This window comes from Ambystoma mexicanum, chromosome 1p, assembly GCF_040938575.1.
Source record: "Ambystoma mexicanum isolate Mex_15411 chromosome 1p, UKY_AmexF1_1, whole genome shotgun sequence".
NCBI classification, from domain to species: Eukaryota; Metazoa; Chordata; class Amphibia; order Caudata; family Ambystomatidae; genus Ambystoma; species Ambystoma mexicanum.
In genome coordinates, this window is record NC_090921.1 from 145,508,414 (window position 1) to 145,533,076 (window position 24,663).

Consider the following 24,663-nt stretch of genomic DNA (forward strand, 5'->3'; position numbering starts at 1 on the left):
TCACTTCCATTAGAATTGAGGTCATGTACCAACCTGCAGCTTTTCAAGAGCAGTTTGAAAACCCATCTATTTCAATAAACACTGTCCAATAATCTGACTCTGTGTGTCTGTGTGACCATCCGTCTCCACCCTTTATTCCCAGCGGATACTTTCTGTTATTTGTTTGTTTGTCCTGTTGGCACTATCATGCCTCTAGGCTCGTTATCAGCGCATTACAAATTAAATAAATGAAAAAATAGAGTGTCCCTTTATGTTGCTGCCAGAGCTTGGCAGGAAAAAGCATAGCATATTGCTCCGACCTCTCGCGGATCAGCTTCGTAACGCCAACAAATATTTTGGATTCATGCTGTACCAACATGGAGAAGTCTGTGAATGATATGTAACCTGCTGAAGCTATAGTGTAAGGTGTCCTTTTTCTGTGATCAAATGTAGAATTCAATCCCTGTCTTTGTAACTAAGCATCCTTGCTATGATGGGTCTGGGAGTCAGCGCACACCGAGCTCTCTCCACCACGAACTGTGGAGAGAGGGGCGTGTTGTCTAGTATATCTTTCAGCAGATTCTCAACAAAGTCCTCCATCTGCCCCTTGTTTACCATGTTTGGGATCCCCATTATGCGCATGTTATTGCGCCTCGAGCGTGACTCAGGGTCGCCACATTTTAGGCCACGCTGCATCACCTGTTTTTCAAGTGTTTCAGCATGAGCCTTGAATCCAACCATGTCATCCTCCGTGCTGCTGATTCTAGACTCAATCTCTGTTATCCTGGCACGTCCCTTGTCCAGCTTGGTATGTAGCAAGGCAATGCAGGCCGTGATCTCATCTTGTTTCTTATTCACTGTGTTGAATCTAGATTGCATACTTTTGAGGTGTTGCCGCATGCCTAGGGTGTCAGCAGGTGGAAGGGGCGTTTCCACAGTCTCTTTGGCAACTGTGTCCCCCCCTAGTTTTCGCACACTGCTTGGTGTAAGCATCCATGATGCCATGTTGTGAGGGTCAACCAACCACACCTATTCTCCCCCTAGTGATTGTGCTTTTTGGGCTTATGAACCACAGTGAATCGGGTCCAATTCACTGCATCCCATCTTCCCCCGCCGTCACCACCCAGCCACATCATGCAGCCACCTCCGCAGGTCTTGCCAGGATTGGTTTTCCAGAAGGCGGATAGAGGAGTAGTTGCAAGTCCACTAGGGTCAACAGATCCCAAAAGGTGAGGAAGAAGCAGTGCAGCACCACAATGAGGTCTGCAAAGATGTCAACTAAGTGCAGGGGTCTCTGGTGGTGCAGGTATCGACCCGCAGGCCGAAGCGTTGGCAGTTGCAGGAAGCCAGTTGTGACCCAAAGGGGATCTAGCACGTCCACCATAGGTGCAAACGCGTTCCTCAACAAACGGGCACCAAAAGGAGATACATCGCACATGAGTGGCAGACAGGGTCCAGATCTCGTCAGTTATCAGCTGGTCAAACACTCCACTCCCTGTCTATGCCACAGCACAGTCTGCAGGCACGGAACATGGACCGCCTTCCATGCAGGGCTCAAATCGAGGCTACATGCGGATGGACAGAGTCCCCCCCATTTTTTTCAGGCTTCCCCCACTTTTTTCAGAGGGCACCTTGATATGCTCATTTATGGTGATGCCACATTCAATTGGTATGTTAATGAGTCCTCCCACTTTTTGTTTTAGGACTGGACCCCTGATACAGCGCTTCCACTGGTGGGGTCTGTGCCACAACACCCAGTGCAAGGGAGAGAGCCCAGTTCTGTCACAGGATCCACACGATCCGTGCTTCCCCAGTGACTGCCCATGGCTGCTCCACAGCATGTCGCTCTACAGACCCTCCGCTACCACATATGCTATTGAACCTGGGCATCTCAGTTCCTCATGGTGCCTCAGCCTCAATACCGGTTATCTCACCATGCAATTTGGTTTCGCAAACACGGATGGTCTGTCTGTCTCCAAGCCGCCTCCGCAGCACTGTGCCGCTCGGCTGCTCTGCCAAATGCCCAGGAAACCTTGGATCACAGGTTTCATCGGACCGTCGCCGTCTGAACTCGAGCAGTGTGCGGTCATCTTGGTCGCAGCACAGCAGCGCCTCCCACATATACACCGATTTGGACAGTTTGTATGTGAGGCTTTAGCTGTTTCTGCATTCAGTCTTGCGTGCCACATCTGCTCGGCTTGGGAACAAATCTAGGAATTACCTGGGGACACAGCTCTCAGCTTGTTCCTCAACATTTCATACAATTCTTGCAGCATGCTCAACGGGGACAACCCACACCTGTGCCCCCTCATAATTGAAAGTATCGACCACCTCACTCATCATGCTCCCCCACCCCGGAAGGACCCATTGGGAATTCCCTGAAATAAAGTGGCAAGACCAGCTTTCAAAGGTGGAAGTCACAAATCCAGCAGCAAGCTTTATTGAAGCATCAAGCCATGAGTTATCTTACAGGTGATCCATTTCTCCACCACACCTCAGGATTATTCTACTCTGGATGTGGCTTCAGAAGCACCTCCCCACCCCCTGTCAGTGTCCAGAGGACCCTGCTGGCCAGACCCCTCTCTCCCTAATCGTTCCCTCACTACCCATGGCCATCTCTTTACTTAATTTTTGACTTTTGCTAGTTTCTTTTCTTCTTCCTTTTCTTCTATTCATTGACTTTTTCTTCCATTCTATCCACTATTCATTTGTTCCTTCTTCACAGTATATCAGTCTATTTCTATGTTCCTTCTTCACAGTATATCATTCTATTTCTATTCATTAGTTTATTTCTTCACATTCTACCCTTCGTTCATTGTTCTCAAATTCTCTTTCTATTTCCCCATTTCTTACTCCCCCCTCAGTGCCCCTTTTTCCCCCATCTAACCCATCCCCCCCTCCACCATTCCCGATTCTTCACACTCCTCCAGTGCTTTCATCCCCCTTCGGTTTGTCCATTCCCCCCGCTTACAGTTTCCTTTCTCAGTTCTTTCTATTCCCCAAAACACATATCATTCCCTCCCCAAGTTCTTCCTATGCCCCACTTCTTAGCCCCAAATGCTTTTCGCCTGCCCCCCCAACTCCTTCCATTGCTAATCACTTCCATCCCCACTACCCTCAATACCTACCCCGGCTCTTCCAGTACCCCCATACAAGCCTATGCAACCGCCCAATTCATTCCAGACCTGAAATGCTTTCTCCCCAATGCCTTTACGTCCCCCAACTTTTCCCATCCCCCAACTCCTTCCCATTCACCCAACTCTTTCCTTACCCAACTCCTTCCTTGCCCCCATTCTTATTCATTCCCAAACCCTTTCCTTTCCCAATCCTTTCTGTAACCAAATTCTTCCCGTTCCCCACCACTCCCCCTCTTTCCCAAGTTTTCGTTCCCCCATTACGTTTCCATTCCCCCCATTTGCTTTCATCCCTCTTCTCCCGTGTTTCCCACATGCCCCCCTGCATTGGAGTTGGAAGGTCTTTCAAGCCCCCTACCCAGCTCCCTTTCCCCGGGCCTCCCCTGAGTCTAGTACTCCTGGGCGCAGTACATTGTGAGCTATTGGCTGCGCAGTCCTCTTTGGGTATCTGTCAGCGCTTTCTCTTGGGATCGACCTGTGACTCTGCCATGACTCTCTGCTGGTTACCGGCGGCAGAGAGTTCCCCTGAGAGAACAGGTCGTGGCTCGCCCTGGGGCAAGGGACTTAGCACCAACTTTCACCTCACGCACACATTTATCACAACATTGATGCCATCAGTAGGGCCGATCCGGACGTGTCCGGCGGTGTGTTGAACTTGGGAGAGGGGTTCCAGCCTCGGCCTTCACCCTTGTGTGACGGCATCTCTCTTACGGACGGCCGCCAATGTGATCCTTATCCGGAGGGCCTGCCTCCGCCTGGCGGTGCTGGTGTCCACTGTATCTTCAACATTACCTAATCTGTTCTAGCCTGTAGGCCCCCCCTTCACAACCCAAAATGTACCCACCTCAAAAAACTCGCTAAAAGCAAAGAAAGCCCCAACCTTAACCAAATGGGTGTCTTACTTAATCTTAGACCAACAGAAACCTTAATGACCTATGGTGTACCCCTTAACCCGAGGCACTATGGAATACCACTATGTTTATTCGCTATCCTACTGTCAGGTGAGAGCGGGTAGGACTTCAGGCGGGGGCTGAGGAAAGAGCCTGGGCTACGCAGTTCCCCACCTTATATCCGCTCACCACCAGATGTGGTTGGGCCCAGGGACACCCCTTCCTCCTAAGACGGAGGCAAAGTGGGAATGCCTCCCCTTCCGCTGAATTTCATAGTCAATTGCCCGCACATTTGTGCTGGGGGAACAGACACAAGAGGGCGCACCCAGGGGCCCTGGGGCCTTAAATAGCCACCACTCTCCGATCCTGTCCCCCCCTCTGTCGGCCCGTCGTGATGTGCTTCCACTTGCTCCCCCCAGATTGAGGGCCGTCTAGTCCATCCCTTCTTCCTTTCCAACCCCTGGTTTGGCTGGGTAGGTGTCCCATTTGCCATCTCGCTGGTGCATTCGCCTGGCATTTCAGGTATTGTGGTGTTGCCGTACTCCCCGGGTGAGAGTGGAAATTGGTTCACAACAGCACTTTTGGAGGAAGATTGGAGATGTTTTACTCATGGCGATGGGGTTTAATCTGAATTTGTGGTTGATGGTAGATAAGATACTTGGGGTATCTCAGTTCCACATTCTTCTCTTCTATTTCATGAGTCACTTCTTAATGTGTGATGTGCCAGAATCTACTTCCTATGAGAGAGAGATATGAGGGCTACTTAGCTTCTGCTTCTATCGTAGGAGAGCCCGAATAGCTTGAAACCAGCTGGCTCCCCAGACCAAATGGTATCTTACAAATATGCATATGTGAGATTAATCTTGAGGATTTGAGAATGTTAATAAAGAAGAGTTAGAACACATTTAAACATAACGGCCCTGATTCACAAAAGTATTTCATAATGGTGAAATCTCATTGGAAAAAATGGTGTGAATCAGGCCCGATGTATCATAACATTGGGCATAAAGTTAAAATGTGCATCTCATGTACAATTTAGATTTGCAGGGCGCTGGATACCCCTCCTGGTTCACCAGCAGTCACACCTGCCTCCTGGGTGATGCCAGACACCTAGGAGCTGGTTTTAGCTCCTGCTCATCGAATCTTAATTTCAAACCCTGCCTGTTACTAAGAGGATTAAGGCAGGCTTCCTTTTTAATTGACTTTGGCTGTGTGGGTGTCCGTCCACACGGTCATCCCACAACATTTCAGGAGCAATGCGTGATTATTTAGTGCACTGCTATAAATGACGACAAATCAGACCTTTAAATGGATGTTTCATGAACTAGTTAAAATATCTGCACACGTACAGAAGATGTTTGACGAATCAACTTCCAGGTTACCAGTGGTCGAACTGTGAATGCCCCTGTAAGTTACATGAATGTGAGTCAGAGTGAAGCAGTCTGTGATAGTGGAGGCTGGTGGATGTCTTCTGTGTACCTTCCTACTTACTTACCCTTGGTCTTTCCTGATGTATATACCTTGTCACTGGAACTTAGAAAAGAAGTTCACTTCCCTTACCAGCAGTGTAAGACATTAATTTCACCCCACTACACAGAGCCTAGAAGGGCATGCTGTGTTCTGGCTGGGTACCTGTTCTGAAGTGAATGGAGGGTCCTCTGAGTTCTGTTTCTCCCTTTGTTCCCTGAAAGAAGTTTTGGGGATGAATCTTGCTTCCCTTTTAAAGCCAAGTGGGCCACAGTGATTGTTGTAGGCTAAGCTTACCTTAATGAACCAATCCTGGGGGCCCTACCAACAATCTCCCGATTGCGTGAGGTCATAACCATAGTGCTTTGCAACAGGCAAGGTAAGGGGGTGGAAACAGGAACATGGTATGACCCAGAACTAAAATAGTAGAATCCTTATTTCATCAGAAAGAGCACTGGCTCACTCTCTTGTGACTCATCTTCCTGTCTGTTGTTTTCAAAGAGCCTCTCTGGTCAATGGTCCTCTCTATGTCGTCCCTGTTAAAGAGGCAGATCTCTCTTGAAGCTGCAGCGAGACCAGGCTCTTTGGCTCCTGCAAACCACATTCTCATACCTTATGCATGGGGTTGCCCTACCGGGGTGGCCTTCTGTAAACAACAGTCCCAGATTTGGCAACTCACTGTCATTGATACTGAGGGCAGGAACTGGCTTCAGGTTGACACAGTTGCATATGGAAGGTTGTAGGGTTTCCTGTCTCCTTTGTTCGCCTCTGCAGCCAAATCCCACGTTGGCAAGTTAATCACTGCCACCAGCTGCAAGGCGTAACAAAAGATTAGGCAGATCCATGGAGACTTTGTTAGTTAATCAGGCTGGCCAATGCAGGGGGAAGATTGCTCCTCCCCCTTCCTGGATATGACATAGTGCACTCCTATATGTCACATTCCAACTAAATATGTCAGAGTGTACTGTGCATGTAGGCTGTGTCCACCCAGAGTACACAGGTCCATGCGTTTGTTGTAATTGTAACTATAATTGGTTATTTATAACGCGCTTCATACCCAGAGGTTTCTAAGCACGGACCCAGGGATTGAACCTGTGTTGCTTTGGGTCGACTTGCTTCCAAGGTGAGTGCGTTGCCCCTGAGCTATAATCCCGGCCCTGTGTGGTGTGAGCATAGGAAAATGTGTGCAGATTAGCCCCACACATTTTCCTTTGGTTGGTCTACCATCATTCGCTTTAGGTAAACATTTAAAAAAGCCCAAGGGAGTGCACGCCCACCATGTGAAATGGTGAAATTCCTCACAATATGCAAGAAAATCATATGATATGTAATTTGCTGGAAGAGACAAGCTCTGCAATCCAAATGAGTACCTCAGTGTAAAGGGGATGATGTCCTGGCCATGTATTATAAGGATTTAAAATTCCTTTCTACCTATACTTTGCTGTATGACCTGTACAGTGCTCCATTGCTCCATAGCTAGGTTTGTGCTATAGAAATAAATAAATAATAAAAGTAACACCCCATAGCATACGTAAAAAAGGATATTTTATTTAGTTATTTAAATTTGATCACGCACCACACACCCATGGGCCTCAGAGCGCTAATACAAAAACATACACACAACATAGTAAGGTAGATACATAAACAAATATCAGAGCAAGCTCAGTTAAAGGTAGTAGTAGTACTAATGGCAGGTCAGGGCATAGTTAAAAAATAGTCTTACTTCAGGTCGAGAATCAGTTTCAGATTGGAAGTATCCCTTGGTAAGCAATGACACATGCTCAAAAATAATGGCAAATTGCTGGTCCCATAACCCACCAAAATGCAATCCCTATCCTCATGGGCACACCAGTCTGGAACCTCAAACCTGCAGAGGACCTTAAACTCAGAGGATCTAAAAACCCTTGGGCCTGTTCTCTAACGGAGCCATGCCAGAAATGTGTTCGGTAAGGCTTCTTTCGGTTCTTTCCCTCTTGGCTTCTCAATGTTAGTGATAATAAAGTTTCTACGATCCAAAAAGCAGTCTCCTATGAATATATCTTTTATCAATAGCATTTGTGACTTTCCTATTCTAAAACTTCGAGGAATGCATGGGAAGTCACTGAGGGAGAGGGGCCGGGAAATACTGGTGTGGGGTCATCCACAACATCAGGAGTGGTGCACTGTGAGGCATATGATCAATCAATGGTAGCAGGAAACTAAAGGGGTGCAACTGACTTCAAATTGTGCATGGTCTTAGATTTCAGATGGGCCGGTTCAGTCAGTAGAGTCTGCGAGCGCTGGTCCGTTCTCTCAGATTGCATATTAGTTTGAAAATGTTTCTCTTTTCCATCAAGATGGCATTGTACGATTGGAAATGGAAGTGAGTCTGTTTGGCAAGTCAACCCATGTACACAAATCAGTAAACCAAATACAAAGATTCCGTTCATTGATTAAATTCCCCCAAGTACAACCCATTGAGCAGGAGTGATGGTAATCTCAGGAGATACATCAAAACTCAAAGAAACCTGTACCGTAGAGAGTACCATAGGGTCTTGGTTATGCTTTTTGTTTCTGCACCGATAGGGGAAGGTACCCCATGGGAGAGGGTGAGATGGTCAGTATAAGTTTTCGGATTGGTTTCTTGACAGGGTACAACGTTATTACAACGCCAGCATGTTTTTTGCAGAGGTTTTTGCCAAACATTTTCGGCTGAAAAAAGTCATCAAAAAATATGGGGAAGGGTGGGTAAGGGGATATAAGGGGTATGGTGGTGTGGGGAATAGGGACTAGATCATAGGTAAGTGAGGGTTTGGGGGTAGCCCCCAAATCTAAAAAAAAATTATTCAATGAGTTTTTTCATCCGATAATATTCCACAAAAAACTGCATGCAAAGAAAATCTGGTGATGTAAGAACATAGAACCCTTGACAGGCCAGTACCTCGCTTACTTTAAGAGTACCAGGAGCAACTTCAGAGGCATTATCCAAGTCCAAGGTCATTTCTGGGCTCCTAACCTGTAGTTTCATTCTCTTACGTGTGCTAAGTGCCAGGACTTCAGTAAGGCAATCTCTATTTGACATTGGGGATTTGGCCATGTCACTTTGAACAGCAGAGATTAAGCCCAACTGTGTAAAATGGGAAAGGGGCTTTTTCATGCCATGTTTTCTTTTTACAGGCATAATGCAAAAAGCGTTATTAGCCTTCAGATTATATAATGTTCTTTTTTTGGTATAAGTTGGTAAGTTGGAAACTGTATCAGCTTGAAGAAGACCCCCCCCCTTGCAATACCGGGAGTACCACAAACTCACCAAGGTAGTGGGAGGAGGCCGAACAGCCAAGGTACAGGGTCCTTAACTACCAGTTGCTGACCAGCAGAGAGCACGCTCTCACGGAGTACCTGGAACATCACCTGCAACCCCCAGAGCCAACGCCGTATGGTGCTACGGTTCCAACAGTTCCAACTGCAAGACTGGGCACACCACCAAACTCTGCAAGCAAGCAGGAGCAGGGTTAGAGGTGCGGACCCTACAACGTAAGCGTCAAAAAGAACTATTGCAGGTCACTTCAGAGTTCCATGCCATCACAAAACACTTGGCCTTTGGATTTGGACTTTTTCCTCCTATTTGGTAATTCCTGAGTGGCTTGCAATATCCTTATAACCAATAGCAAGGGTTCATTTATCTCATATTAGCTTAAGTACCCGGCGTCACCCAGGATGTCGATTCTTTCTCAGATTTCTTTTTATATTCCACCGAAAAAGATGAACAAATATGGTTGGTTGCACAAAGGAAAAACGCATTACATGTTAATTTCACGGATTAATTGAACACCAAATTTCCATTTATCTCCGATGTAAATTCCCACATGAATATCACATGTGTATGCTTACTCTGATTATTTGCACTGTTGTTAGCAGTGGTGGCCATTTTCGCTGCTAAATACAAACTGCAAATAACCAGAGTATGAATACAAATATGATATTCATAAGAGAATTTAAATCGGAGGTAAATAAAAATGTGGGGTTCAAATAATTAGTGAAATTAACATGTATCGAGTTTATTGCAAAACAAATCAATGAAAAGAAAGACACACTCACTCTCTTCTAAAACAATTAGAAAAAAAAATGCAAGACCATTTCAGCACATACAGCATGATGATGAGCACTTTTTACAAATTACCTGTAGATGGTGCATGGAACACCACAAAATGTAATACCAAAAAATAGGAATAAAGTTAATTAGCTCAGGAACGGGGTACCTATCGAGCTAGAAATAGTTGCATTAATTCGGCAATACAATAAAGAATATTCCATGCAAAATTCATGACGCCAGACCTCACCGTTCATGAGGAGTTACATCCCCAAGATCAACGGCACATACAACCCCAAAAACAAACACAACTTTGTTTTAGATATATAGATATCATATTATGTTTATTCCCATTCAGAAATGAATTTTAATGAAAAAGAATTGCATGCATTTTTGCTCTGCCAATTTTCTGTGGATTAATGTGTTTGTGCATTATTAATATATTCCAAATGAACTGAAATGAAAAGATGGACAAAGATGACCTTTAAAAAGCAAAGTGTACTAGTGATCGGACGGGAGTTCCAAATCATTAACACCAGAATTGAGAAATAACAATAACAATGATGTGGTGATTTACATAGCACTCCATACCAGGTTCCTCCAGCTTCCAAACACTCTTATAATTAGGGCCAATAATATTATTCACTCGTGGCACGCACTGTATCTATTTTAGGAGGTTGAAGGGAGAGTCAGCCAAACCAGTGTATCACACCCATGTCACACAGCATTATCCTGTTCTCAAGGGTTGCGTGCTCCAATTGAGCTGGGCAACCAGCATGATCTGCCCTCACATGGTGCTTAAATTGACACAGTGGTTGGAAACATGATTCTCTGTCAGGGCAGGGCGATTTTAACATGCCTAAAAGTACATTTGTAGGGTATGCTTCAAAATTCACCTTTCCAGTGATTTGAGGGTAATTCTCCCTCTGTGCCTAAAAACCTCCACCCTGACAAATATGCAGATTGATTTATCAGACCACATCTGGTTGATTAAAGTAAGCCCTTTGCCACAGAACAACGTAGATCTAGTAAAATTGGGGTTCGCTACAAAACTGAATTGATTTGATAAAACAGGCAGTGATCTGTTCAAGTAAATCTGAGTTAAATAGCCCCCTATTTGATTGGTGGTGAAATAGCACATGTTTAGGATTTTCAAATCAAATTGCAAAAAAAGAATGAATCATTGACCCATGTGTAGTAGTGCACCTAGATGGGTGCTATATTGGTTCAGGTAAGTTGACTTGTGTCTCCACAGAATAGTAATAGTATTTATTAATTTAATGGAATGCATTTAATCGACCACAATAGGAGGCGGGGCACTACCTTGATTCAATCCTCACCTGCTATTACCTTGACCCCACGACCATCTCTCTATGAGTGTGAATACTCATTATACTCGCTGTTCTACCAATTTAGCTGGTCTGCACATTAGAAGCAGGCCCGCGCTCTATGTGAGGAGGCTCTTCCATTTTGAGCACACTTCGGACTTGCAAGCCACATACATTGACTTTAGCAGCTCGCTGCTGCACTTGGACTGTCATGGGAACCTACCTCAACTGTCTTATTCACAGTAAACGTTCCCAATCCGGCATTTATGCAGCATTTTGCTGTCTATCAATGTTACCTGCACCCTACCTAATGATGTACGTTATCTTTGCCTCATACATATTTGCCTGCATACCTGATGTAGCTCCCTGCAACATGAGGCGTGGCTCTACCAGTTTGTGCATTTACCTTAATTTTATCTCTCATCCATCAGTATATCTGATGTAGCCCCCCCACACCATGAGACGTGGCTTTGCCAGTTTGTGCATTTATCTTAACTTTGTCTCTCATGCATCTGTATAACCGATGTAACCCTCTCCCCCCCCCCCCCGCCAACACCACATGAGGCGTGGCTTTGCCAGTTTGTGCATTTATCTTAACTTTGTCTCTCATGTATCTGTTTACCGGATGTAGCCCCCTGCACCATGAGGCGTGGCTTGCCCGATTTTGCTACTAAGAAACACTTGTATGTTGTAACCTATTTGTGTGTTCTTGCACTTTTATGAACGTCACTTCACACTTACTTTAACTAGCGCCCTGATGACTGAGGGTTTGGCGCGCTGCTATACATGTAAAAATAAAAATAAATACATTCATTAAAAGAAACCTAGGACTGCAGGTCTCACACAGATGGCTTCGATGATGGCTTAACTAATGTTGGGATGCACGTGCAGCATCTCAGCATGGCCAAAAGGTTCAGACGATAGAAAATCTATTAGCGCATGAGAAATTGAAGGTGCGTGGCAGCAGGCATGCAGGGATTGCAGTTGGAGCTAGCCATATGATACGTTTGCATTTGGAAATATGGAGTAGGCAGCAAACGTATATTTAAGGTAGTTATAGAGGCTAAGGTAGGCCTAGGTATAGGACATGGTGGTATTATGTAGAGGTAGGTTTAAGTTACTTACCTGCAACTATTGTTCTCCAGCATGGGGTCTGGCATGGATTCACATGCTCATGAATCTTCCCTGCCATCAAGCTAGGAATCTTGGGTAAAAGTAAAAACAGTTTCACTTTCACTTTAAAACTGTATTTCTCCTCTAAACCAATCACTGTGTTCTGGGTCATACTGCCCCATCCAATGACAGTCCTCTACCTAAGCCCCCCCCCCTCTGGCAGCCATCTTCAGATTTGGTAAGCACGTAAGGTGGCAGTATGACCAAGAAGAGCCACAGAGGGGCCGCAGGGAGAGTTTGCATGTGAATCCATGCCAGACCCATGCTGGAGAACAATAGTTACAGGTAAGTAACTTAAACCTTCTCCAGCATGGGGTCTGGCATGGATTCACATGCTCATGAACAACGAATACACAGTAGTACAACATTACACAACCACGGGAGGTGGCAAGGCTCACACAAGCAATTAACGTCTCACGTCAAGCGAACAGGTTGCGTAGCACTGCTTGGCCGACACTGGACTTCTTCCTGGAATCCCTGTCGACGCAGAATGTCTACACAGAAGAACTTTGAGAAGGTATGCATGGACCTCCACTTTGCAGCCCTGCGGATCAGTGGAATGGACTCTCGGATGGCCCGGCAGAGGCCGGTTTGCCAACCAATGACAGTGCATGATGTAGCAGGAGAGCCACCTTGAAATGAAAGCCTTGGACAAGGCATTCCCATGGTTGACAGGACCAAAGTTCACAAACAATTGAGAAGTCTTCCAAAACCTCTCTGTGCGTGTTACATAGAACTTCAAGGCATGAGCAACGTCCAACGAATGCAAGTCCCTCTCTGCCAGTGACTAAGGTTTCAGAAACAAAACAGGTAACCTCAAAAACCCGTTGGGTTGGAATTTCGATGGAAGCTTCAGCATGAAAGAGGGATGTGTACGCAGTGCCACTCTTGAATCGTGGTTGCTTGCGGGATCGGGCCTGGATCTCACCCACATGTCTGCAGAAGTGATGGCCACAAGGAACGCTGACATCCACGAGAGAAACTTGAGTGGGGCCTGATGCATAGGCTTGAAAGGAGCCTGCATGACCCTCGTCAGAACCACGTTGAGTTCCCACGCCAGGGCAGGAGCCTTTACCGACGGGAAAAATCAGAAAAGTCCCTTGAGAAACTCCTTGACGAGTTTGTGGGACCACAGCGAGGATCTCCCCAGGGATCTGATGTAGTGTGAGATGGGCGCCAGAGGTACCTTGATGGATGCGTGAGCCAGCCCAGCTTTGGCCAAGAACAGCAAATATGGATTCATCTGTGGCCCTGTAACCCTTAGAGGGGTAATCTTCTGTGACCGGCACCATGTAGCAAAACGCGTCCACTTATGGCCGTACCACTTGCTCTAGCCTTGGTGAGGACATCCCTGCAGTCCGCTGGTAACTCATAACGGTTCCATGTAATAATGTTCCCTCAAAAATATCGCCATGCAAAAATATCACAGAAAAATGGCCGTTTTTTGTGGGGACATTATTGCATGGAACAAACCCTTTATTTTTATTTATTTATTTATTTATTTTATTTTGGCTGCCCCTGTCCCTATATATATATATATATATATGGTCACCAATATAATATTGCCACAACCTTTTCCCGGTGATATTATATACGGCGACCATATATATGGGGATAATATTACCTGATACCCTCATAACCTCCAACTCTAAGGCTGCAAGAGCCATGCCTTCAGGTCAGTCATACTGGGTCATGATTAAGGATTGCGCCTCCCTCTCTGGAGAACCGATCCAGAAGCACCGGCAACTTGACTGGAGACGATGCTGACAGGCTGAGAAGATCCGGATACCAAATCTGCCACACCGGGGCGATGGCTGTCGTCTTGCATTGACATTAGTGTGTTGATGACATGTATCAGGAAAAGGAATGGCGGCAACGCGTACATAAACAGACCTTCCCATGGGAAGGGGAATGCGTCCCCCAAGCTCCTTGGCAGATGGAATCTGCTGGCAAACCTCTGGCATTTGGAGTTTGTGGTAAACAGATCGATCTGGGCCCTGCCCCATTTGATGAACATGAGGTCTACCTGATTCTGACGAATTTCCCACTCGTGGCAGGAGCACAGTTCCCTGCTGAGGAAGTCTGCAATGGTGTTCTTGACTCCCGCCAGGTGGAGAGGGATGAGGAACATCCCCTGTTTGATGGCCCAGTGCCACAAGTCCTGAGCTTCCTTGGAGAGCTCTGGGGATCGAGTGCCCCCCCCCCTAATTCCTCATGTAGAACATGGAGGTGGTATTGTCCATGAAGATCATCATGCCCTTGCCCTTCAGAGACGGTAGGAAAGACTTGAGGGCCCAGAACACTGCCCTGAGCTCCAGGATGTTGATGTGCAGATCATTCTCCTCTGGAAGCCACAGGCCTCTGGCATGTAGATGTCCAGTGTGTGCCCCCCAACCTTCCAGGGAGGATTCCATGGTGACTTTCTCCTGGTATGGGGTTTTTTGAAATCCTGTGCCTTGGGCAATGTGGGCACGGACCCCACACCCCTCTGTCGCTGGTGGAACTCCTTGTTGAGCGGGATCTTGTCCATGAAACTTCCAAACACCTGTATGCAACGGGCATCCAAGTATTCCTGTAGGAGTTGCATCCACAACCTCCAAAGATGGACGAGGTAGATGCAGGACAACCTCATGCCCAGTAACGACTTGGTGGTCTACACCGTAGCTGTCTTCGCCGGCGACAGCTGCTACACCTTTCATTGAATGGCTGCTAGTCTCTCCGCCGAGGGCGAGCCCAGACAAGCCACTGTGTTGAGTATGGTACAGAGGAACAGAGCGTTCTGCAATGGTGTTAAGCAAGGCTTCCCGATAGTTGACGGAGAATCCCAGATCTGTCAGCAGTCGGATGATCGCCTTTGTGTGTCGTCGGCCAGCACCCGAGAGCGGGCGCATATCAGCCAATCGTCCAGGTATGGGTATAAGTGTATGCTCTGCAGACATAGATGGGCCGCCACCAGTGCCAGGCATTTTGTGAACAATCTTGGGGCCGACTTCAAGCCGAATTGTAGGGCCTTGAACTGGTACTGCTGGGCCTGCACACGAAACATAGGCATTTCCGATGTTCTTTGTGAATGGGGACGTGGAAATAGGCATCCTCCAGGTCCAACAACGTCAAGAAATTCCCTCTTTCCAGTTGGCCGAGCATGTGCTGCATGCAAAGTGACCATCCTGAATTTTTGGGATTTTAAGTATTTGCTCAGAAATCGCAGTCCAGGGTGGGTCTCCAGCCCCCTGTCTTCTTTCTGACTAGAAAGTATCGGGAATAGACTCCGTAGCCCGAGAGCCGTTGGGGAACCAGCTCGATTGCCCATTTTCATAACATGGCTCGTACCACTTCTGGGAACTGAGTGATATGATCCTCCTGATGGGGAACCAGCGGATTACGAGGACACCTGCATTGGACTCCAAGGTGTGCCCTTGCCGGGAGCGTCCAGCACCCATATGTCGGTGGTAATCTTCTTCCACTCACTGATGAACCTCATCAGCCTGCCTCCCACCGGGGTGCACAAATGGGGGCCCAATGTCTTGGCCGGATCAGGACTGCTTGGGCAGCATCATCATGTGGGCCACGATGATGCTGTCCTCCACTACCGTAGGCCTGGAGCGGCCCCTGTAGTCTTCCTGCGTTGAGGATCGAGAAGGCTGCCTGTAAGACATGGAGAAACCTGCTTGATTTTCTGCTAGAGGACCAAAAAGAAGTAGACAAGAGGTGCTGCTGAAGAGTGCCAAGGGAACGTGACGTCTCTGTATCTGTTTTGATGGCCTGTGGGGACTCGTCGACTGCCTTCCAAACAGATTTTTGCTGTCGAAGGGCATGACAAACACTTTCGCTTGGACATCCTGACCGAAGTTGGTGGCCTTCATCCATCCCTGCCGACGAAGGCAGGCACCATTTCCCATCTGCCAGAAACCTGTGTCGGCGACGTCCACTGCCGCTGTGATGGCATGGTCCGACGCCACTTTCCCTTCCTGAAAGAGGACGAGGGCTTCCATCTTCTTGTTGTCGGGAAGGACCTCCAGGATCGGCCACAGCTTGTACCACAACTCCCATTCGTGCCTGGCCAGGATCGCCAGGACGTTGGCCACCTTGATTGTGAACACTGCCATATAAATAATTTTCTTCCCCATGGCTTCCATCCTCTTTCCCTCGCTGTCTGGGGGAACTGACAACGATGAGGCCGGGTTAGCCGAACGTTTCATTGTGGCAGCTGACACTACTGAGACTGATGATGGCTGCGTCTTCAGGCTCTTGGGTGCCGAGTACGGCACCCTGTACTTCTTCTCCAGACTGTCGAGCTTGGCTAGAGCCGTGCATGGATTCTTCATGAGGGCTAGGCCATCTTTCCAATTGTCATCCAGAAAAAGCACTGCCATGATCATCTTATTCTTGGCCTCTCGCCTCTGATAAACGAAGCACTCCTTCCTGGTTTCCTCGGGCACCAGCTGGAATAGCTTGGAGGCCCTGGCAATCATGGAGTGGAATGATGCCACCTCATCTGGTGGGGAGACTCTATGAGAAGCATCCAAATGCAGTGATGCATTGCCTGCCGGGACAAAGTCCTCGTCTTCATCGGTATTCGTGGCCGTATCTGTCCCAGTACCCGTCTCCAGGAGAAGTTGGGGCCCAACATGGTGGACGAGGTTGATGTGGGGGCATCGGATGACGCTTCCTTTTTTTAGACAGAGGCTGATCCAGATCTTGAGGCACTCCGGGTGCCAAGGGCAACCTCTGCTGAATCTAGAAACATGTTTATGCCCGCTGTGCCCAGTTTATGCCAGCATCGTACATTCTTATTGTGACATAGCATTTTTTACTTGCCATCAAGGGTAAAGCAATCATACGTTTTATAACATGGTGACCTTGGCCTATGCCTAGTGTCAATTTGCATTTATTTTCCTACTGTGCAGGGCCCGACGTGGTGGATGAGGTCGATGTGGGGGCATCGGATGACGCTTCCTTTTTTTAGACAGAGGCTGATCCGGAGCTTGAGGCACTCCGGGTGCCAGGGGCAACCTCTGCTGAATGTAGAAACCTGTTTATGCTAGCTGGCCCAGTTTATGCCAGCATCGTACATTCTTATTGTGACATAGCATTTATTACTTGGCATCAAGGGTAAAGCAAACATACGTTTTATTACGTGGGGACCTTGGCCTATGCCTAGTGTCAATGTGCATTTATTTTCCTACTGTGGCATGACATTTGTTATGTTTTACTATGTATTGGTGCAGCATCTATGGGCACAGTCAGCATGAAAATGTTTTCTAATATACTTGCATACTTTGTGGGCAAAAGGCATCATGAAAATGTGCTGGAAAGTGGTCCTGGCGGTAACTTGCATCATTGTTTTTTTTCCTGTGCAACCATACACAACGGATTGCAAACTGTATGTATGTATGTATGTATGCATTTATTTTTATATAGCGCCGGTAGCCCGAGGGCATCAGGGCGCTTGAACAATACAACACAGACTACAAAGGACAGGCATGAAATGACACTTGCTGTTGGCTGTGTAAAACTGTGCGGCCTTTTACCTAATTGTCACAGAAAGTGCTGTAAAATGCACAATTTTAACCCATTATTTAAAAAATATTCTCGAGGGAAAGACCCCCCCCCAATCCCCATACCCACCTTATTTGGTTCGGGCTTCCTCGCTGTGCTCGATCGCTAAAGGCAGGGAGGTGTGACCCTGCACGGATCACCCACCGTGGGTAAAAAGGGAGGGGAAGTCGAGCACAGCATGCAAGGAAAGGTCTTGTGGAGATAAGGGGAAGTGGACAAGGGAGACTGCACCAGATGGTGTAGATTACAGGTCCAACCAGATCCATTAGCTCCCCCATTCCTGGTACCCCTTTCAGATTGTGCAACAGGGCCATTACACAGCACTTCGGAGCGAAGCAACATGATATCCAGAGAGCCAGATGGCCAAGACCACTCATTCCAGGAAAGCAAAGGGACAACTGCCCACCACCCACCCCCTAGAACTATTCTGGAAAGTGGCAGCTGCCTGTCGATTTCTGGGGAAATTAAGTGTCTGTACTGAGTCTCCTGCTTGCTTGTGAGCAGTGTTAATAAAAAAAGATAACGGGAAACACAGATTAGGGGGGCCTTAAAGAACTACACAGCTGCCAAGGGTCCCATGTCAGAAGGGTCAGCTTCATCCATTCCGGAATTTTTAGCCAAAAACACTTTTTACTGGAGTTTAAAAATACCCAAATCAGAACTACAAGTACCAGCATGCAAAATATTTGCACTAGACTAGAAATACAGGAAATGCCCTGGGAGCCAACAGGCAAAGATAGAACTTCAAGCAGCCATCGAAGAAGGCAGCACAAATCTCGAATTGTATCATGCCAGGCTCGAAATTTTTGTGTTCAAAACGAATTGTACTTTTGCTCTTATCCTAAGTCGTCCCCCCTCGCCCACACACACGCATGCTACCAGTTTCTAAGAGTAAGCCATTATTTAGGGTGACCAGATTTCCAAAACGAAAAACCGGGACGTCCAACAACATAAAAGAGGGACTACCCCATTGGAGCCCACCAATTACCGCCCCTCCCCCAAAACGCCCCCACAACCACCACCCAATTATATTTCCAGCACTTCTCCTTTCTATTGACTGTATATGATCTCATTTGTGCAGTTTTGTCTGTGAATCTTGGCATGTTAATTCAATACATGTTTGCTCTCATTGCTATTATATGGCTTGCTGTACAGCTATTTCGAAGCCAGTCTTTGTGGTACAGTCATAACCCCTGCATTTGTCCATTTACACCCATCGCCAATTAGCTATCCTTAGCTCACTCATTCGCAGTACCTTATTTCCTTGCAAGCAATGCATTGGTATGAGACAGTAGTTTCAAATGGCAAACTTGGCCGCAGTTTTATTTCCACAACAAAAGAATTATTGTACACATTTTGTGAACTCCAGTCTGTAAGTGTGGTGCTTGCTCCGTGTCGGACCTCACTTGCTTCCCCCCATACCATTGTATCGTTTCCTTAGTAGGCCCAACTCTCCCAACCCTTTGTGCCTGAGCCTATCCTGCCCATGCAGGTGTCCGTGGGTGGGCAGAGCGCCGTTTCTCTTTTGAGGGAAGCTGAGCCTTTGTTCTTACCACCAGACGCCCCTGCCGTTAGGCTCCCAAGAGGCGCTGGTCCGGAAGAGCGAAGACCCATTCCGGTTTCCTTCTGGCTCATCCGGAGTCTGTCTTTTGTACTTGGTCACCCAAACACCACCACGCCACTAGGTGGGTTACCGTCCACTAGGGGCGTTGCTAGGGGGGGGCTAAGGGGGCTATAGCCCCTGAAGTTTTGATTGTAGCCCCAGATAGAATCTTAGGAGCTGCAGCCAAAAGTCTAGCTAGCCCCCAGTCCCAACAGTTCAGACATTAGCATAGCCCCGGATCTTTTCCAGACCTAGCAACTCCCCTGCCGCCCACCGTGGCTCCCTCTCTTTCCTGTTTCCACTTATAGCTCCAACAATTTAGAACATATGTTCCAGTAAAGGAGCTCCATTCCCATTGTTCAAAGATGCACCCCATCCTTTTAAAAAATACCCCGGGGTTTTTAAGTTGATCAGGCCATGTCTGACTTGTTGGAAGCCCCTGCAGAAATTTGCCATGGCACCATTCCGGTATTTTCTCGATTTTGCGACCGCAGAGTGGTTCTTGGCCCCCTTCCATTCCGCCCTAGGAATCACTTCTGACCACACGATCTCCGTTTCACCCAGCTGCGCTCATATCTCCTGCAAAGAGAGCATCATGTCCCTCAACAAGACCCTCTTCCCCAAGTTGGTCAAGTCTTTCCCACCCAAGTGGAACACCAGCACATTTGGCCTTTGCTGCTTACCCAGCATTTTTTTTTCTTCAGCAGCCCCTGTAGCTGCACCCATTTCACCCCGGGCACACCATGCCACTGGATTCGGAACTCGCCGGCCGTCAGCTCCTCCTGCTGCGGTGTCCAGCTCGCCTTGGCCCTTGAAATAAATTAATGCCCCACTACCCAAACGATGCGCTTCCTCCTCCTTTGCCATGCTGGTAACTGAGACCCTCCTTGCTGGAATCAGGTTCTCCCACACCACGAACGCTGGAAAGTCCTTCAGCCGGAACGACCCCATCACCACAACGCAAACTGGAGCAGCACACGCGAAAACGAAATCCTTTCTTCACGGCGGATATGCAGGGTCCTACTGCAGGTGATGGATGCTCCCTGCTGTAGGACCCTGCTCGTTATAACGGGGCTCACCACGCCCCTTTCCTTTGTTTGCCCTTTGCGGGCTTCGGGGTGCTTTTGGTGCCGTTCCGCCCCATGACCTTCCCTCCCCTTACCCAGGGGGAGGGGGACAGGTGAGAGGAGGACCCTGCAGCGGTTACCATGCTGCCTCCTCCATTTTTCTTTGTGTGGTCTTTTCGTCGTCAGCGGTAGTAAGCGTTGTGACCTACCTGAAAGGTGGCGGGGTTCGAGCCAATCCTCCAACTTCAAAATTCTGTAAGCGTTGTGAAAAATAATTACGATTCTATTTACCGTAGACACCCAGCCATGCAAACCCCAGACAGGGTTTCTAAAATGAAAAAACTCCCAAGATCCCGGGAGGGAGGCTGATTTCCCCGGACTGTCCCGAGAAAACCGGGACGTCTGGTCACCCTACCATTGTTGCATGTTTTTAAATCACCAACATCTCTGTAAATAGGCGGTGCTATGTCTGAGGGCCCCCTGACTGAAAGTACGACTTTCTGATGTGGAGCCTTGAAAGTGTTCCCGCCCAGCATCAGTTTCACTGCATCCTCCAACGACTCCCACATGCAATCCACGTGTCCAGATTGGGGCAGTTGAAAATCCAATTGGCTGCGCCTGTTGAAATCTGGGCACGGACCCCACACCCCTCTGTCACTGGTGGAACTCCTTGTTGAGCGGGATCTTGTCCATGAAACTTCCAAACACCTGTATGCAACGGGCATCCAAGTATTCCTGTAGGAGTTGCATCCACAACCTCCAAAGATGGACGAGGTAGATGCAGGACAACCTCATGCCCAGTAACGACTTGGTGGTCTGCACCGTAGCTGTCTTTGCCGGCGACAGCTGCTACACCTTTCATTGAATGGCTGCTAGTCTCTCCGCCGAGGGCGAGCCCAGACAAGCCACTGTGTTGAGTATGGTACAGAGGAACAGAGCGTTCTGCAATGGTGTTAAGCAAGGCTTCCCAATAGTTGACGGAGAATCCCAGATCTGTCAGCAGTCGGATGATCGCCTTTGTGTGTCGTCGGCCAGCACCCGAGAGCGGGCGCATATCAGCCAATCGTCCAGGTATGGGTATAAGTGTATGCTCTGCAGACGTAGATGGGCCGCCACCAGTGCCAGGCATTTTGTGAACAATCTTGGGGCCGACTTCAAGCCGAATTGTAGGGCCTTGAACTGGTACTGCTGGGCCTGCACACGAAACATAGGCATTTCCGATGTTCTTTGTGAATGGGGACGTGGAAATAGGCATCCTCCAGGTCCAACAACGTCAAGAAATTCCCTCTTTCCAGTTGGCCGAGCATGTGCTGCATGCAAAGTGACCATCCTGAATTTTTGGGATTTTAAGTATTTGCTCAGAAATCGCAGTCCAGGGTGGGTCTCCAGCCCCCTGTCTTCTTTCTGACTAGAAAGTATCGGGAATAGACTCCGTAGCCCGAGAGCCGTTGGGGAACCAGCTTGATTGCCCATTTTCATAACATGGCTCATACCACTTCTGGGAACTGAGTGATGTGATCCTCTTGATGGGGAACCAGCGGATTACGAGGACACCTGCATTGGACTCCAAGGTGTGCCCTTGGCGGGAGCGTCCAGCACCCATATGTCGGTGGTAATCTTCTTCCACTCACTGACGAACCTCATCAGCCTGCCTCCCACCAGGGAGCACAAATGGGGGCCCAATGTCTTGGCCGGTTCAGGACTGCTTGGTCAGCAGCATCCTGTGGGCCACGGTGATGCTGTCCTCCACCACCGTAGGCCTGGAGCGGCCCCTGTAGTCTTCCTGCGTTGAGGATCGAGAAGGCTGCCTGTAAGACATGGAGAAACCTGTTTGATTTTCTGCTGGAGGACCAAAAAGAAGTAGACAAGAGGTGCTGCTGAAGAGTGCCAAGGGAATGTGACGTCTCTGTATCTGTTTTGATGGCCTGTGGGGACTCGTCGACTGCCTTCCAAACAGATTTTTGCTGTCGAAGGGCATGACAAACACTTTCGCTTGGACATCCTGACCGAAGTTGGTGGCCTTCATCCATCCCTGCCGACGAAGGCAGGCACCATTTTCCATCTGCCAGAAACCTGTGTCGGCGACGTCCACTGCCGCTGTGATGGCATGGTCCGACGCCACTTTCCCTTCCTGAAAGAGGGCGAGGGCTTCCATCTTCTTGTTGTCGGGAAGGACCTCCAGGATCGGCCACAGCTTGTACCACAACTCCCATTCGTGCCTGGCCAGGATCGCCAGGACGTTGGCCACCTTGATTGTGAACACTGCCATATAAATAATTTTCTTCCCTATGGCTTCCCTCCTCTTTCCCTCGCTGTCTAGGGGAACTGACAACGATGAGGCCGGGTTAGCCGAACGTTTCGTTGTGGCAGCTGACACTACTGAGACTGATGATGGCTGCGTCTTCAGGCTCTTGGGTGCCGAGTACGGCACCCTGTACTTCTTCTCCAAACTGTCGAGCTTGGCTGGAGCCGTGCATGGATTCTTCATGAGGGCTAGGCCATCTTTCCAATTGTCATCCAGAAAAAGCACTGCCATGATCATCTTATTCTTGGCCTCTCGCCTCTGATAAACAAAGCACTCCTTCCTGGTTTCCTTGGGCACCAGCTGGAATAGCTTGGAGGCCCTGGCAATCATGGAGTGGAATGATGCCACCTCGTCTGGTGGGGAGACTCTATGAGAAGCATCACAATGCAGCGATGCATTGCCTGCCGGGACAAAGTCCTCGTCTTCATCGGTATTCGTGGCCGTATCTGTCCCAGTACCCGTCTCCAGGAGAAGTTGGGGCCCGACATGGTGGACGAGGTTGATGTGGGGGCATCGGATGACGCTTCCTTTTTTTAGACAGAGGCTGATCCAGATCTTGAGGCACTCCAGGTGCCAAGGGCAACCTCTGCTGAATCTAGAAACATGTTTATGCCCGCTGTGCCCAGTTTATGCCAGCATCGTACATTCTTATTGTGACATAGCATTTTTTACTTGGCATCAAGGGTAAAGCAATCATACATTTTATTACATGGTGACCTTGGCCTATGCCTAGTATAAATGTGCATTTATTTTCCTACTGTGCGGGGCCCGACGTGGTGGATGAGGTCGATGTGGGGGCATCGGATGACGCTTCCTTTTTTTAGACAGAGGCTGATCCGGAGCTTGAGGCACTCCGGGTGCCAGGGGCAACCTCTGCTGAATGTAGAAACCTGTTTATGCTAGCTGGCCCAGTTTATGCCAGCATCGTACATTCTTATTGTGACATAGCATTTATTACTTGGCATCAAGGGTAAAGCAAACATACGTTTTATTACGTGGGGACCTTGGCCTATGCCTAGTGTCAATGTGCATTTATTTTCCTACTGTGGCATGACATTTGTTACTTTTTACTATGTATTGGTGCAGCATCTATGGGCACAGTCAGCATGAAAATGTTTTATAATATACTTGCATACTTTGTGGGCAAAAGGCATCATGAAAATGTGCTGGAAAGTGGTCCTGCCGGTAACTTGCATCATTGTTTTTTTTCCTGTGCAACCATACACAACGGATTGCAAACTGTATGTATGTATGTATGCATTTATTTTTATATAGCGCCGGTAGCCCGAGGGCATCAGGGCGCTTGAACAATACGACACAGACTACAAAGGACAGGCATGAAATGACACTTGCTGTTGGCTGTGTAAAACTGTGCGGCCTTTTACCTAATTGTCACAGAAAGTGCTGTAAAATGCACAATTTTAACCCATTATTTAAAAAATATTCTCGAGGGAAAGACCCCCCCCAATCCCCATACCCACCTTATTTGGTTCGGGCTTCCTCGCTGTGCTCGATCGCTAAAGGCAGGGAGGTGTGACCCTGCACGGATCACCCACCGTGGGTAAAAAGGGAGGGGAAGTCGAGCACAGCATGCAAGGAAAGGTCTTGTGGAGATAAGGGGAAGTGGACAAGGGAGACTGCACCAGATGGTGCAGATTACAGGTCCAACCAGATCCATTAGTTCCCCCATTCCTGGTACCCCTTTCAGATTGTGCAACAGGGCCATTACACAGCACTTCGGAGCGAAGCAACATGATATCCAGAGAGCCAGATGGCCAAGACCACTCATTCCATGAAAGCAAAGGGACAACTGCCCACCACCCACCCCCTAGAACTATTCTGGAAAGTGGCAGCTGCCTGTCGATTTCTGGGGAAATTAAGTGTCTGTACTGAGTCTCCTGCTTGCTTGTGAGCAGTGTTAATAAAAAAAGATAACGGGAAACACAGATTAGGGGGGCCTTAAAGAACTACACAGCTGCCAAGGATCCCATGTCAGAAGGGTCAGCTTCATCCATTCCGGAATTTTTAGCCAAAAACACTTTTTACTGGAGTTTAAAAATACCCAAATCAGAACTACAAGTACCAGCAT